Source organism: Strigops habroptila, chromosome 1 (assembly GCF_004027225.2).
Source record: "Strigops habroptila isolate Jane chromosome 1, bStrHab1.2.pri, whole genome shotgun sequence".
In the NCBI taxonomy this organism is placed as follows: Eukaryota; Metazoa; Chordata; class Aves; order Psittaciformes; family Psittacidae; genus Strigops; species Strigops habroptila.
The window spans coordinates 99,000,098-99,018,008 of NC_044277.2; the positions used below are offsets into that span (position 1 = coordinate 99,000,098).

Consider the following 17,911-nt stretch of genomic DNA (forward strand, 5'->3'; position numbering starts at 1 on the left):
CTTGGTAACTCCAGACCCATAGAGATATTGCTTCCACTGATCTTGTGAGTGATTTTTTTCTAATGTTATATTATTTAGCAGCATCACACACTGATTTTGCTTTAACACAAATAATCATGCAAACAAAAAGGCAGTGCTGAATCATGCCTCTGGAGAACACCACCATGCTTTCTCAATATACATGAAATAAAGGGTTTAATTTCTTTTGACTTTTAATCCAGACCCACTCAATTTATACAAGAAAATTAAAGTGAAATATGATGGAAAAAAAAGATTGCAGATGCTTAGCTGAGAAACACAGCCATTAGTAGAAGTGGTCACAGTGAACCTTTGAGACTTAAATTACTTTTGTCCTTCACAGATCTCTGCTCCTTGCCTCAAGCCTCTAATTAGCCTAAATCTTAAACACCACTCTCTAAAGTGGATGTTTGCTCCATCCCACACTGCAGCAACAGGGAGATGATCTGGGGAAGATAACATTGCAGTCAGAAGGGTCAAACATTCCGGGAGGCCTCACCCTTTCCATTGCCTGTGTATCAGAATATCCCCAAGGACATGCAATAAAAGGGGAAAATCTAAGAAATCTTTGGCCATTTCCCCTTAAGACTTCCAGATACTTGAAAGGTTTGCTTGTGCAAATCCAGCAATAAGACTGTTTCTGCTCAGTGATGAGGTAATTGATTGCTCCACATACTAGGAGATGAAATGAACACAGCCAATACTATCCGGAGTGTTTAATTCAGGTGCTTGTTGCTGACTCATGGGCAGGGGAAAGAACAGATGACTTGGGGACAGATTGCAGCCACCCTCATCTCAGCAGCTGACATAGTGTGGTAGAAGAAAAGAAACCGAAAGCTATTGGGAGAACTGGCTACCCTGGATTTGGAGAAGACTTTTCTCCAAGGTTCTTAATGACTTTTTTGCCTCAGTCTTCACTGGCACAACTCTCAAGTCTTGGAAGGCAGATGCAGGGACTGTGAGAATGAAGACCTTAGGCCCACTGTAGGACAGAATCAGGTTAAAGATCATCTTAAGAACCTGAACGTGCACAAGTCCATGGGACCTGATAAAATCCATCCACAGGTCCTGAAGGAGCTGGCGAATGAAGTTGCTAAGCCACTGTCCATCATATTTGAAAAATCATGGCAGTCAGGTGAAGTTCCTGATGACTGGAAAAAGCAAAATATAACCCCCATTTTCAAGAAGGGGAAAATGGAAGACCCAGGGAACTACAGATCAGTCAGTCTCAACTCTGTGCCTGGCAAAATCTTGGAGCAGATTCTCCTGGAAAGCATGCTAAGGCACATGAAAAACAACAAGGTGTTTGGTGACAGCCAACATGGTTTCACTAAGGGGAAATCCTGCCTGACCAATTTGGTGGCCTTCTATGATGGGGCTATGGAACTGATGGACAGGGGCAGAGCAGTTGACGTCATCTACCTGGACTTGTGCGAAGTGTTCAACACTGTCCCGCATGACATCCTTGTCTCTCAATTGGAGAGACATCAATTTGATAGATGGACCACTTGGTGGATAAAGAACTGGCTGGACGGCTGCATGCAAGGAGTTGTGGTCAATGGCTCAATGTCCAGTTGGAGATCAGTAAGAGCGGTGTCCCTCAGGGGTCGGTGTTGGGACCGATTTTGTTCAAAATCTTTGTCAGGAACATGAGCAGTGGGATTGACTACACCCTCAGCAAGTTTGCTGATGACACTAAGTTACGTTGTTCTGTTGACATGCTGAAGGGATGGGGATGCCATCCAGAGGGACCCTGAAACACTTGAGAGGTGGGCCAATGCCAACCTCATGAAGTTCAACCAAGCCAAGGGGAAGGTCCTACCACCTGGGTTGGGGCAATCCCGGGCACAGCTACAGGAGAAGAGATTCCGAGCAGCCCTGCAGAGAAGGACTTGGGGGTGTTGGTTGATGGGAAACTGAACTTGAGCTGGCTTCAGTGTGCACTTGCAGCCCAGAAAGCTAACCATATCCTGGACTGTATCTAAAGAAGCGTGACCAGCAGGTCAAAGGAGCTGATCTTGCCCCTCTACTCTGCTCTCATAAGACCCCTCTTGGAGTACTGTGTGCAGTTCTCGTGTCCTCAACATAAAAAGGACATGGAGTTGTTGGAGCAAGTCCAGAGGAGGGACACGAGGGATGATTAGGGGGCTGGAGCACCTCCTGTATGAAGACAGGCTGAGAAAGTTAGGGCTGTTCAGCCTGGAGAAGAGAAGGCTGCGTGGAGTCCTCATAGCAGCCTTCCAGTATCAGAAGGGGGCCTACAAGGATGCTGGAGAGGGACTCTTCATTAGGGTCTGTAGTGGTAGGACAAGGGGTAATGGGTTCAAACAGAGGAAGTTCAGGTTAGATACAAGGAAAAAGTTCTTTACTGTGAGTGTGGTGAGGCACTGGAACAGGCTACCCAAGGAAGTTGTGAATGCTCCATCCCTGGCAGTGTTCAAGGCCAGGCTAGATGGAGTCTTGGGTGACATGGTTTAGTGTGTGGTGTCCCTGCCCATGGAAGGAGGGTTGGAACTAGATGATCTTAAGGTCCTTTCCAAACCTAACTATTCTATGATTCTGTGATACAGAGGAAAAAGAAAATAAGCACATCCACCCACAATACAAAGAGCAATTTCCAAATTCATGTACTTTTCTTTCAAGGGCTTCCTCTGACTGGGAGAACAGAGGCAGTCTGATCCCTTGGAAAGAGCTCTGTGGTGTCACTGTACATGACCAGTGCACTCAGTCTGACATTTAATGTAAACCAAAACAAGCAGTCGTGTATACTCATCCAATTCCTTGCCTCCCGGAGAAGCCGCGGATACCTCTGCATATGTACAGTGTATTTACTTCTCTATTGCCAGGACACTGGCTATTCTTAAAGGATTTCCAGGCCCTGCTCCCTCTACAGCAAGAGCATCAGCCCACATTATGCCAGTTGCCATGGCCTCTTGGGTGTGTATCTTTCCAGTCATTCCAGTCCCGAGCTTTTTGAAGAGCTTCCTCATCATCCTACTCTTTTTTTCTCCTGCTGCTGCTTCTGCAACTCTTCATCAGACCTGCTGAAGGTCAAGAACAGGAGTAAGGGGCACTAGGAGAGTGGAAGATCTACAGTAAGCTCTCAAAAGCCTGTCTGGACAAAAAGCAGGAATTGCCAAAAGAGCAGTTTAGCAATCCAGTTATTCTCACAGCCTAATGAAGTCAGCTCTTACTCTTCCTTAGTCAGTGGGTGCTTTACACCCTGAACACATGCCCATTCACCCTCCCCCCGAGAGACTTCCCAAGTTCTCCATTCCAATCTTTGCTTTGCCACTCCATACTTGGTGTTCTCTCAGGCATGCTCTAACCAGACACCACTCCTTGCCTGTTGTGTTGCTTGTACCAGTCATCTACAGTCGTCACAGGCAGGCTAAGATAACCAGCACCAAACACTCTACAGGAAGAGATGGACAGTCAAAGAAAACACTTTACATCACTATGAATAAGCACAAACATAGACAACCTTGCACAGAACTACTCTGTAATCCAATCTGTACTAACAATACAAGGCATGCTATCAAGGAGGGCTTGAGAACATTTTTCTGCAGCTTGGCCCTTCAGCAAGGCTTGCCAGTAACCCAGTCATAACAGTATTTAGGGAATTCACCCTGTTAGTTTAGAGAGGCGAGGATCGTTCTAGTCCAAAGACCTCAAATCACTTCTCCAGCCCAAAGGAGTCAGTACAGCTTGCCAAGGAGGCCCCAAGAACTGAGTTAGGCACAGGTTGGCTAAACAGATATACGAAAGGCTCAGGGCAAATGACGTCAAAAGCACGACAAGAAATCTGGTTTCTATCCCAATTTGTGCTTTAGCTCCCATATTCCTCACAAGAATCTCATGGTGCCACAAAATGTTAAGATCTTGATAACCTGTAAGGCTAGGGAAAGTCCTACAGTTGAAAACTATTACCGTGACTGATGATTCTCTGGTAGGCATCACATCTTCCCAGCCCCTCGGACCACTTACTTGAATTCACTGAAATATTCCAGAGTTTACATTAGATTAAGAGATCATATGTGCTTTTCACTACTGGGCTCTTTATTTTAAGAGTGAAGAGCAATCCTCTTATATCCCACGGAGGTCTGAGGGGCAGATAAACATTGCCTCTCCACAGCTTACCAACCAGCAAGCATATGGCCTACAAACTAAGAGTAGTATTTGCTAAATACAATCTGCTCTGCCATCCCAACAGGAGGAAACAGCATTAGCCAAGACACTGCAGCATGCTGGTAATAGAAGAAATCAGAAGTTGCTCAAGAAATGAATTAGATGCTCTGCTCATCCCCTGCCCAGAAGCAAAGCCTGAAAGTAACCTTCCCGATGATATCACCCAGGGCACTACAGAGGAGCAGAGTTCTGCAACACCAGTAATGAACTGCACAAACCAGCTGTGCCAACCAAGCTGGACTATGGTCTACGTCAACACATTATGATTTTTCATTTCTAGACAGATGTTTTAGGTGAGTAACAAAGCCCACGAACACTATTCTATGTAGGAATTACAGATCTATGAGAAGCTTTCATCATTCAGAACAGGCATTTCTTTCTGTAACACCTGGACACCTTGTACACCACAAGTGTAGGTTGGAAAGAAATCACAAGGGTCTCTTTTAATTTACAAATGTAGTTACTTCTTTAGAGTTAAGGGTCTGGCAGAACCCAGCAAAAGGTAGAAAAGCCTTTGCACGCAGACAGTTTCAGCTCTGATACTCAGTGCTCTAGCATTTTGCAAACTATGACTGTCTAGAACATGGAGTAGGCGTGGACAGCGACACTGCCCATTCAGAGTTAAAGCAAATCCCACCTGCTTGTGCTGTGATTGACCTGCAGCTCAAGAGAAATCTTATACCTGTTTCACTGTACCTCTGCTCCTCAAGATGACTATTTCTTGGTCAATACTCTCAATTTCCTCCAGGCTGGTGTTGATCCATTTCTCAGTTTCTAGTATGTAAAATTCCCGTATCTGCTCCTCATCTGCTTGCCCTCTGTCCACAGAATTTCTCATACAGGCCAACCTGTTCTCCAGTTCCTTCTTCTGCTTACATCTGTCTCAAAGAAAACTAAATCATTAAACCACCTTTCTATAGCCCAGCTTGGATACAGTGTTTTCCAAAACAAAAAATTCCCTATTTCTTGAAATTCAATCAAATGTAGTTGCAAAGCCAACTCCTGCCTCAATCCAACTCAGACTTGCGTACCCTGTTTAAATGCTCTTCACAGAGGTGCCAGCTGCTGACCAGTGCTCCTCAGGGTATGCAAGTCCCAGACACTCATGCCTTTGACAAATTTCTTGGTGTAAGGAGGATCCACTCATTTAGCAACGAGTAAGACTCCTGTAGAAATAAAGCAGAGACTTACAGGAATGTACCCATTAAGAGGAAGAGGAGCACTGGCAGCACCAAATGATACCATACTGCATGTATGGTATTGTAAATACCATAAATATTGTTGTTTACTGGTAAATATTGTTATTTACTGGTGACCTCTAACAATGCATAAGCAAGAGGCAGAACGTCACTGTGGGGATCCATCTCCCCACCTCACCTGACTGACAACAGAAGGTTTTTGACAAATGAAAACTACAGGAATCAGAAGAGTTCCAATACGCTTAAAAAAGGCTTTGAAAATGCACAGTTATATACCTACATGCAGCACTAGAATCTTTTCCTCCCATGTATGCCATCCCTTCCATCTGTCAACTCAAATTCAGACATTGCATAGGATCTTTACTACTCTAAGAGGTTTAACATGATTTCATGTATTTAAAATTGTATAAAAAAAAGAGGTTGTAATGGATTACTGTTCAAGTATCTCCTCTATATAAAAAGCAGCTTTAAGAGAGTTTAAATGTAGGAGTGCCTCTATCAATTTTTTTATTTCACCTAAGAGTAGAGCAACCCTTGAAAATTAAACTTCCCAGGTATAATTCTGCAAGCTTGGCAACATAAGTCTCCTAGAGAAAACAGCGAAGGACCTAATGAGTTAATGACCTTATAAAACCAGTGTAATACCTATATTGAGTTGCTTCGACATGACAGAAAGACTGAGCTTATAAGGTAGATTAAAAAAGTCTTCAATTTCTGTCTTGGGTGTTTTTGTGTGTGCAGGCTGGTTTTTAGAATAATTTTGACTTTCTGAATTTTTTTGACCTTTTCAGGAATGAAATGGTGGAACTACTTACATAATACACTTCCAGGCTAAATCATTCAGCTACATTGCTACCTGAAGAACAAACAGTAATAACCAAGGATTAGAAACCTACAGAAGCTGAAAGAACAAGGAGCATACAAGAGTTCTTCTATAAACCAAACCCATCCACAAGTGCTGCTCCACAAGAACCCTGAAAAATACATCATTACTGGCCCAGCCCATCTCGCAGCAAAGCAAACCACTCCATTCCCACCTGTTTTTACACTCCACAGTGGGATAAGTTCTCTTCAGTTGGCTGCAGCAATCCCAACCTGCTCCCTAGGACACTGGATTGCATGCTCATTCAGAAAGCAAGGCTAAAAGCAGCCAGGATGAGGCAGGTCTGGAGCCACAGGGATGATACAGGGCTACTCAGGAAAATGTTTTTCATGCAGGCCATGTGTTTTACTGAAAACAAATACAATTGCAAGGTGTATCACTCTGATCGAGTACTAATCTCCTTGTGACAGAACTCACAATGCAGGCACTTCCTGTTTGTCTTCCAGTGGATGGAGTCACAGTACAGGCAAACACCAGCCCACAGCAAGAGGGGAGTTCACATCTAAGCAAAGACCTACCTGCAGCACTAACAAAGCTCGCTTGGGAGGAGATACTCAGCTCTGAAAAGGCTTTGCTGTGCTGATCCCAAAGGTCCTGATGTGTTCTAGTATCCCAAATCCATCTCAGTTAGGTTAAAGCATAACAAACAGACATCAACTCTCTTTTCTAAAGATGTAATAAGCCCATTCATGGGTAACTTCCAACATGGGTGGCTTTATGCTCTTAGCAGCAATTAAAGAACTAGCCATAAGAGCTTTCATGCAGTTCTTCAAACACCAGAAACCAAAGATACAAATGCACCTCCCCAGGAGCAGATCTGTCCCCATGGCTCCCCAATCTGGAAACCCTTAGGTCCCCCATGGGACCCCCAGGTCAGAGGAGAACCACCAAACCCTGGGTTCAGTGGCTGGTTTAACTCATCCTGGCTCAATCCAAACCATGAATGGGACAACCAAAATAAACTGAACACCGGACGCACCACCAGCATTGAAGAGTTGTTTTCCCTCTTCCCCAAGTGATCCCTCCTGCCCATCCCTGCTCACCCTCCAGAAGCCCTGCTGCCTACACAGCCCTGCCTATGTCAATTTTCCAAAGCCCTGTTTTTTTTCTAGGGAAGATGCAGAGCTCTGCCGAGCAAACTTGTGCCTACCAAACAGTTGCTTTTCTTAGTTCATCTTTCCAGCTCCCCTCCAAGCTCTCCATGAATGTCCAGACCACAGACAGAAAATGGATGCTCTCCTACCAGCCCCATCCACAGAGAGAAGAGCCTCCTCAAACCCAGAGATTTGGACTCTGCAGCCCAGGCAGCAAGGAAAGACGAAGGGGAATTTGCAGCATTCTGGAGCATGTTGCAGGAGTAACATTACTGAATGCACTGTCAGAAATTTAATTCCTATTGAGTAACTGTATGTTTTCCTCTGGTGCTGCTAACCCCAAATCGCCCCAAACACTTCCCTTTCCCCTAAGCAGTCTAAAGCAAATAGACAATAGTGACAACAAACGGCAATTGCCTGACCAGCTCCTTGCATCTCCAGAGCATCAGAAACCATTCAAACATGCTTTGGAAATACCTTACCACTAAGATTTTGGGAGCAGGCTGCAATAATTGTTTTCATGGTGGCAGGGAGTTCTGCATCAGCCCGTGGTCCCACAGGTTAAAACGTGAGTTTGGAAATATGGGAGGGCGACTGTGTATTCAGCTGCTTTAATCAGCTCATCCAAGTTAAACCATCTGCTGTGGAGGGGAACAGACCTGCTCCAGCCCTGGCTTGCAGAGCAAGAAGAGCCTATGCTCCTCGGGAGGACAAGGAGTCACGCTGAGTGGTGAGGAGCTGCCATGGTGAAGGGCATGCACTGCTCCTCAGAAAGGTACCACTGCCAGCACCCAGCTGTGCACACAGTCCTCCCTGCTGAGGTGAATGCACCTGACATTGCCGTCTTGCATCCCCAACACCCCTGGTTGCTAGAAACCAGCTTTACAGATTTGCTCTGGAAGAGCCTGGGATGAAGAGCGAGGGATTTTCACAGCAAGAACTAGGCAGCACAAGAGATTTTATTTTGTTTAAAATATTATTTTATATACTTATATATACATATTATTTATTTTGCCGAAGTGAGCAGGTCCAGAGAGCACACCTTCAACACCAGAGCGAGGGGAAACACTGTGTCCAGGAGTCTCCATTCTGAGGGGCTAGAGCTACCGAGGGAGCCTCAGGACACCGACAGGCGTTGCCCAGGAACCGGCATCCCCGTTCACCCGAGGAGCCTGAGTGGCTAAAACACGCCCCAGGGCGCGCGGCGAACAGGGCGGGCAGTCAGGGCGTGGCGCGGCAGCTGGCACGGGCTGAGCGGTCGGGCCGGCGAAGGGGTGGTGAGTGCTCGGCTCAGGGAATGGCCTTCTCTGCGAGTTCTGCTCTGGCTGCGCCGGCGGAGGCAGCGTCGGCACCAGACAGAGCCAATGAGAGGGGAGGCTGCAGCGCAGAGCCTGGGGATTAGAAAGTGCCTTGACTGGTCTCTTGAAGCGAGGGTGCACAACGGGCAGGGCTGCCCTCGGTGCGCCCTGGTGGAGGTCCTCCTACAGAAGGGGCTGAGCTGTGGGAGGCTGTCAGGGGCTGTAAGGTGTCAGGGAAGCTGAGAGGGAGCTAGACTGCTTGCTGCAGGCCCAAACTGTGCAGGGGCCACAAGCGTCCACCATAGTGCATACAGAAAAGGAGGAGGGTGTTAATCCCGGAAGCTGGGAGCTAGTAACAAAAAAAAAACAACCCCACAACAAAAGAGGAGGAGAGTTAAAAGCAAGGAGCTTCCTCCAAAATCTGTCATCCCCACCCAGAACCGCTTTGCAGTTCTGCAGGGGGCTAACGAGGAAATGCACACCTCACCAGCTGATGCACGAGTAAAGAGGATCATTACTGGTGCCTCCAGATAAAAGCGGTGGGTCATAGTAGTAGGTGACTCTACTTTGAAAGGCACAGAGGCACCCATCTGTTGGCCTGACCCAGTCTCCAGGGAGGTGTGTTGCCTGCCAGGGGCTCGGATCGGGAATGTTGCTGAGAGGCTGCCTGATCTAGTAAGTCCCGCTATTACCCACTTCTAGTGGTCCATGTGGGTGCTAGTGATATTGACAGCAGCAGCCTGGGAATCATTAAGAAGGACTACAGAGCCTTGGGAGAGGTGGTTAGGGGCTCTGGAGCTCAGATAATTTTCTATCCATCCTCCAGGTCAAAGGGGAGGACCTTATAAAGGCCAGGTGGATTTGGCAAGTTAATAAATGGTTAGAATGGTGGTGCCATAGTCAGAGGTTTGGTTATTTAGAACATGGGACTCGATTTGGGAGGCCAGGTCTACTGGAGTCTGATGGAGCTGGTCTGGCAAAGAAGGGGAAGAGCTGCTTTGGTAGGAGACTTGCCAGGCTGGTCAAGGCAGCTTTAAACTAGATGTGTTGGGGGAGGGGGGAATCAATCCATCCCAACACTCCCAGTTAGTTGCCAGCACCTGTAATAAATGCGTGGAGTGATGCAGAGCTATTTCAGCTGCTCCAGTCAATGAGTCGGCTTTGTTTGGAGTTCGGCTCAGATGCCTCTATATAAATGCCTGTAGTATGGGGAATAAACAAGAGAAATTAGAGATGTGTACATGGCTACAGGGATATGATATTAACTGGCCTCACAGAAACATGGTGGGATGGCTCCTATGATTGGAGTGTTGGAATGGAAAATTATAGGCTCTTTGAGAAAGACAGGCCAGGCAGACAGGGAGGGGGAGTTTAGTGTGTGGTATCCCTGGCTATGGCAGGGGGTTGGAACTAGGTGATTTTAAGGTCCTTTCCAACCGTAATTATTCTATGATTCTATGAAATAAAAAGGCTAAGGAGAGGTGCAACCCATTGCAGTAAGCACAAGAGCTCTACAGCACATAGAATCCTAGAGAGGTTCGGGTTGGAAGGAATCTTAAAGATCATCTAGTTCCAACCCCCCTGCCATGGGCAGGGGCATCTTCCACTAGACCAGGTTGCTTCAAGCCCCGTCCAACGTGGCTTTGAACATTTGCAGGGATGGGGCAGCCACAGCTTCTCTGGGCAACCTGTGCTAGGGCCTCACCATCCTCACAGGGAGGAACTTGTTACTAATATCTAATCTAAATCTACCCTACACAGTCAGCAGTATACCATGGAGGGGGTTTCTACCACTGTTATTTTTACCACATGCATCCCCATTTCTGATCCCTACCTGTTCCTTTTTTCTCTCTTGAAGTGTTTGATCCCAGCAAAGGATCAGATCTTCTCACCTAAATCTGTGTAAGACAAACATACATAGTGCAGTCATCCACTCTGTTCTTGTCATTTATGGGTGCAAGTACACACCAAGTTGTGTTAGTCACACCAATCTTTTTTGTCTCATTGACTCTATCATGTGTTTCTAAGAATCTCCAACTAAAAATATGTCCCCACCAAGTAAGTTCTATAAAGACAGCTGGGCTGTATCTACACTCAAATACTAAATGTATGAGGGCCTTGGCTATTGACTGCAAGAGTGGTCTTCATCTAGACAAATTAAATCCAGCCTCCAAAACAGAGTCGATGTGTGCAGATTATCTATTAGGTATGGTCCAGTAATATTCAAACTTTCAAATCATGCCAGGAATTGGGAGGGTGCCAAATGGCATGAGTTCCTGCTATAGACTATTCCAGTAATGTAACGATAGAGAAAATTAAATGCCAGTACTATAGACATTGTTTAATTCATTAGCATAGATGTGGTCACACAAACTAATTGTTTAACAAATATATTCAGGTCACATAGTTGGGTAAGAAAAATATATGTTTGAGGACTAGCTACAAACCACTAAGACTTTCATTACAGCAAACATCTTGGCTCTCACTGTACCAGCCTACAACAGACTTGCATTGCTTTAACCTTAGGTGAAATATCCTTCGTTAATGAATGGTCAGATCAACAGCATGGTGTGACTCACAAAGAAACACAGATTAAATGCTAGCTGGGTTGGCTTGAGGAATATACAGAGTTGCTGTTATTTCAAGCAGCAAAATTATCATGGTTAAGTTGCCTATAGGCTGTGCCAAGTTTGTGTCTCCCCAGGCTATGGAAAGAAAAGTTGGTTGTGGTTGTTGCCACCAACGAAATCTGTTTTTCTGAGCAACACCTGGCACTCCCAGTAGTAATAATTTTTTGCTTCCTCTCCTTGTAAATTGCCCAGCAAGACCAACACAATGGAGGGGAATTATTGGAACCTGGCTATGCAAATTATATGTAAAAGCTGAACCTTGAAAGGAGCTGGGGAATGAAATGCCCTAGAAACCGTGGCAATCTAGTCTCGTATAAATGGGCCATTCTCCTGAAGTGAAGGTTGATTACACAACAGATACTCCACTGAACAGAAGGCTTAGTTAACAACAAATAATCTTTCACATATCTTTGAAATGCTGGGTAGACATACTCAGGACCTATTGGAAACTGAAAAGCACTGGTAGCCTCAGTGAAGCCACAAATGTACTTGAATTTTGTGTTCTTCAGAGGAAACTGCTCTTCCCTATAGATCTGCCACAGAAGACACCACTTTGAAACACAGAGCAAAAAAACCTCAGACCTGCCTCCATTTCCTTGCTCTCCCCCTTTCCCTGCAGGTATATTATAATTGCCTGTGTTAAGTAATTCAATGGCCTCCCTGTCCACCTCAGTCAAAATTCACCCCAGTTGCACTATAAGATTATAGGATAATCCAAGTTGAAAGGACTTCAGGAGATTATTCAGTGTAACATCTTGATCAAACCAATGTCAGTGATGAGAACAGGATTTAGAGTTGGGTCATTTCTTGTTGAGTGTGTCTGATTCCAGAGAAAGAAGGAACCTGTGGCATGAAAGACTCCACAGCTAGAGTGTGCTTGGGCACCTAACTAAGCTCATTTTGCCCACAGTTAGGCTAAGCAGCAGAGATTTAGTGAAGTGGCTTGTTTTACATAAGATAGGTTAGGGAGTCCATGCCAAAACACGTCAGATGGCAAGTCTGAGGAAACAGTAGCTAAAGTTAGAGGCAGGGAACTCAGCAGAGAGTAGGATGCATGTCTAGATCTTCATGGTGGCTTTGGAAGAACCAGGGAGCAGTACCAGACCAAGTGTCTGCTTGTAAGAAACAGCAGTGGGTAGCTGAGAAAGCTGAGGAGAGGACTACTCCCATATATGTGTGCCCTCCTGAGAATCCGGTCACTGACATGAGAGTCCCAGGCCCAAAAGTAATCTCACAACAGACAGCTATGACAGCCTTCAGTGCTAATCATGAAATCCTATCTGAATATCCTGTTCCATTTCAAGTTCTGCTCAAGCTTGCAACCATCAGCAAGGAAATGCCACTTGCCTATTCTTGGGAGGGCCAGGAGGCCTCCATGGATGGGTAAGGAGCTGCTGAGAAAACTTAGAGAGAAAAAGAGGCTTATAAAAGGTGGAAGTGAGGACAGGTGGCCTGGGAAGAATACAGAGATGTTGTCTGGGAAGCTAGGGACCAGGTCAGGAAAGCTAAGGCCAGTTAGAATTAAATCTGGCAAGGGATGTGAAAGATAGCAGGAAGGGCTTCTATAGGTATATAGCAAACAAAAGACAGTCTCTGGAAGCTAATGGGCCCTCTCCGGAAGCTAATGGGAGAACTGGCTACCCTGGATTCTTGTTTACACATATTTATTTAAGATTTATCTAATTAGTCTTTTGCTAAGACTTCTGCTGTTTCATTGGTCTGGATTTTTCTTTATTTTGAATTTCCAATATCCAAAAAGCAACAATGGTCATGAAGTAGAAACTGGAGGACCAAATATGCCCTACTTTCTTTACCTCCTCCTTTGACCATCCTTAGCCGGCTCACTAGAGAAAGACGCTGACATTTCTTATGAAGTTAAACCCACAGTGAATAAATGCTGATTCTGAATCCCAGAACAAGTTGTCTAATCATATTTCAGTTGTGTGGGTTCAAACAACAGTGTGGCCTGAAGCCACTTCTGAGATGGCTCTAATATAAATTCTGGGTGTGGGACAAGGGTGTTGGGGTGTGCTGCTGGTGGGTAGTTGGGCTAGAACCTTGGACAGGGCCTGCTGTGCTTTTCGCGCTGGAAGGATCCTTGCATTTCCCGCTTCAATTGGCAACACATAGGGAACCAATTGAAATGGAGAAGTGAGATTGTTCACATTAATCACCCTGCAAAACATTTACTGTATTGGCAATGGATTTTCATAGGCCAGCTAAAGGAAAAATTGTTTTTCCCCTTATTTCAACAGTTGAAGGAAAATTAAAAAAAAAAAAAAAAAAAAAAAAAAGAAGAGACTAATATACCGGAAAACAAAGTAGTGTCAAAAATAATTTACTTTTGGGGTTTTTTTTTCTTTTTTCTCTCCTCTCCCCTCTTTTCCATTCCCTTCCTCTCCCTCCCCTCCTTCCTTCTCCTCTTGCATCTGATCACTTCAGGTACGATTCTTGTACCAGTAATATATGACTCGACAAATGGTGCAGCTCAGCAAGAAGAAATAATTCAGGTTCAGCACCAATCTAAGTGTAGTTACAAGACTTTCATATCAGAACCAGCTCACATCTGGCTGGCGCATAGCGTAAGCAGAGTATGTTCTAGTGTGCCGGCAATATCCCCACTTCTAATGCGAAATAGAAAGAAGTGATGAAAGGTTATTACCACTTTAAGGTTGTCTGGAGGTCTGCATGACCTGAAGTATGTGCTTAAAGACATGTTCTGCTGCACCAGGTCAATACACTTTTCATATTTGAAACACTTCAGGGCATTTTAAGTGAGAAGAGAAAGACATAGCAGAAACCAACCATAAAAAATTAAAGCTATGGGACTTTAAATATTTGGAAATTTAAGACATGAAGGTAGTCTAATGTTTTGGTGTCTCCAAGTTTAGATCTTGGGAGTGGTGTTGATCAAGCAGGTCGCTAAATTTTCCCAAGCCATTTCTAGTTCTTAGTGTTTTGATTTTTTTGTATGCCTACTGGAAACATTTTGAACCTGCTTTTTCATGGATCACTTGAAGACAGTAGTAGTTTGGGAATCTGTGCTTTTGGCAGACATGTCAAACTCAGACAGCCATGGGAAGTGAGTAGTCCAACTCTTGGCAGCAGAGGAAAAAAGGGAGCCTTGGTCAGAATTACATAAAACCCACTGAAGTCTTGTCCCTCCCACTGCTGTAGTAAATCAATATTTTAATCCTGTTTTAATAATTGAAAAAAAAAAAACCCCAAAGAAAATATTCTACCTTTTTCTTGAAGTCTCTGCAGCACAACCAAAAGCAAGATATCCGTACATTGTAAGTGGAATCCACATAAGGTTGCCTTTTTTTTTTTTTTTCTCTTTTCCATTCAAATAAAGCATGTTCTGTAAAGACGCTTTAACTGAGATATCAAAAATCCCTTCTGACACTCTTTTATAGAATTAAATATAGACTGTTTCACATTATTTACTTTTTTATTAGTCTTTTGTCCATTGAATTAATTGCAGCTACAACTTTTTAACTTTTTTTGATGTTAGCTAAGTCCTGCAGGCCAGATTTGGATCACTGGCCATTGAATGACATCAGATGACGTGCCTAGTCTGCTCCTGGGCAAGGCATATAAATCCCATGGGATGTTAGACAGTTGCAGTTTGTGTGCAAGATGGCCCCTGTGTGCCTCTGTAGAAGATTATGTCATATGCTCCAGGTGCAAGGGACATACACATCCCATAGACACATGATCAACTGAAAATGATGTTTAAAAAACATATTTCACCTCACAGTTATGGGTGGCTTGGAACAGACCAGCCAAATACCTATTTAAGTTTAGCTGACGGATGGCAACTTCTCATGCAGATCACATTGAGAGACTTTGAGGCTTTCACTACCCTTCAAATTTGTAATACTCTGTCTTCAGTGATCTAGATAAAGTGATTAAAATCCCAATTTATACCAGTAAAAACAGCTTTTGTGATACTAGGGCTTTACTTTTAAGAGGAGGTGAAATAACTTCAGCAATCTAAATAAGATTTCATTCACAATCAAACACATCAGACTCCAGAGCAGCCTAATAAGTGGATCACCAGCAACAAAAGTACCATTGTTCCTTGCATGAAAAATATGCAGGTTTCAGCCAGTTCTGAAGAAAAACACTTTTCAGAAAACACTTTTGCAGAAATATTTGTAGTTCTTTGCACACTTCCCTTCTAAGTTGGAGAAGTGGTGTTGAGACTCCTCACCTGGGAAAGCTGAGACCTGCACTTATTAGGTTTAGGCCTGCTACAGGTGTCTTACTTAAGCTTCACAATTGCTGCAGTATCTATGATCAAGAGACAGTGAGGCCATGCAACAGCAAACATTGATGAGGAACCTAAGGACTTGCCTGCACTTTCCCTTTTTTTGAGACAATGATAGTCTATTAGATGCACCATAGGACTTACTTCCAAGCCTTTCTATGTGCCAGCTGGATGTGAAGTAGTACTCTTAGGGCGTCTGAAATATCACCAGGTGCCTACATACAGGCAGCTGAATTGAGCCCCTCATCATTCTAATCAATAGAGCACAGAGTGGGATTTAGCTGAAGAAATGTGGGAGGTTATTTTTTGATAGTGGGTTGTCTGAAGCCAAGACAGTCTCTTAAGCTCCCTCTAGAGTCAACAGGGAGAAACAGATATCTTCAGAACTTCCACCTCGTCCTCAATCACTTGAGATCAGTCTTTCACCAGAAAGCACCTTTCTGTCCTTTGGCTACTGAGAGGGTTAGATGACTGGTTTACAGGTAAAAAAAAAGTAAGGTATTTCAGCATAGGCAAGATGAATCCCGCCTTTTATTTTTCTATCAGTGGCTCACACTCCAGAAAAAAATCTGGCTGAAATGGATGGGAAGATGAGTCTAGATGAGTCTAAATGAGTCTAAAGGATGAAAAATACTTGGCTAAATGCAAAAAAAAAGAAAAAAAAAATGTCTTTCTAATGTTTCAATTTTGTTTGCTGTTTTCGTGGTAGAAAGGTAATACTTATGGGCCTCTGCAGCAGGACTCAGGGTGGGAGAAGTCTGATGCCAGTTAGTCCAGTCTCAGAAAGAGCTCTAGATGCTGTTTTTTAACGGCAACATGACTTCATGATCAGTCAGAGGCACACAAAACTACTGCCTTGGGCTTCTTGTCTGATTCAGGGGTCTCTCAAGCAATGATATAATATGAATCAGATCAGAAATATATATTCACACATCTTAGTCTCACAGCAGATGTCTAATCCTCCACACTAAGCCCCACACCATTGTGGGTAACCTGGAAATACATTAAAGGCTGTCAGCAACTTGTGAAGGTCAACAATTTCCTGCCAGTGCCTGCCAGGAGTTTCCTTCTCATTGAAATTTAGGTCCAATGTGGTGAGGGGTTGGTGAGAAGGGCAGAAAAGTAAAAGAAGGGGGAGGACAGGGCTTCATACCCTTCTTCACCAACACAACATCCTGCTGCTGTCGCAGTCTCCTGCCTCCTTGCGTCATTGTCTGTGCACAAATGCATGCCGCCTACGAGCTGTGTCCTGAGCCCAGCCCCAAGCGTCAGCTTCTGTCACTGTTGCCTCATACTGTATTTCTCTTTTTTTTTTTTTTTTTTTTAATTTCTTTCCCCTACTGTGTTTTGAAAGCCTGCAGATGAATGTTTTGCTGGCAAGGAGAGAGAGACTCCAATTGGCATGGCAATTTCCCTGCTAGGTTGGTGATACCATTAATGCACTGTGAATCACTCCTTCTTATTGTGCTCAGACAAGTGGCTTTCTGAGCTGACAGGCAGAACCAAGATCTGGGTTTAGCCCAGGCTACCAACAAACACTCTCTTATATTACACACTCCTGCCTTCTCCATACCCTCTGCTGGCCCTTGTGGGTTGGGGAATCTATGAGATTTTTTGTTTTGCAGGAACTGAAAGCTTGAGACTATTGCTAAACTGGTCCATGAGTGAGCACACTGTAGAGACACAGTATCCTAGGGAACAGGCCTAGTCACTGGTTTCACCTAAAGCAGAGGAGCAGGATTTACCCTCCAGACCCTTTTATGCCACTAACTTTCTCATTCTGCTTCTCTTTTCCATCTCACTCCCACACCCAGCAAAAAGGACTTCCCAGTCCTTAATTATCCACCCCTTTTCTCCAGGTCTAGCTTTCTATCACATGTATAACTTTGTAGTTTAGAGCTTTCTGACTGACACTGTCGTCTCTGAGGGCTGAAACCTGAGGTCAGCCAAAGTCAGTGGGAGTTCCCTCTAGAAAAAATAAACAAATATATATTTTTTTCAGCAAGTAAAAGATTAGCTAGTCCCTATGGAAGCCCCACTTTCAAAGAACCCCAATTAATTTTACTGGTGTTTGAATTGACCCTTTATAAGACCTGGTCAGAAGTTTGCCTGTGGAGCATTTTTCCATTGGAAAGCACCTACCAGCTGAGAGTTCTGTGCTCTTTGGAAATGTTTTGGTTTTGGTGAAGCATTGGCAGGATATGAAACTTGTTGGGACATTTCCATCTTCCAGCTCTCCTGCCACCTCACCCATCTGATGCTTCCTTTGGAGCTGGCTTGCCATTTCAGAGACACGTGATGCCTGCAGCTTGTTGGAGCAAGCTGCCT

General features: G+C 44.4%; 1 pseudogene; it reads right to left on the minus strand.

The window, feature by feature from the left end:
- Nucleotides 1-2,787: 2,787 nt before the first annotated feature.
- Nucleotides 2,788-16,794, minus strand: LOC115606555 (annotated as a pseudogene).
- Nucleotides 16,795-17,911: the final 1,117 nt, after the last annotated feature.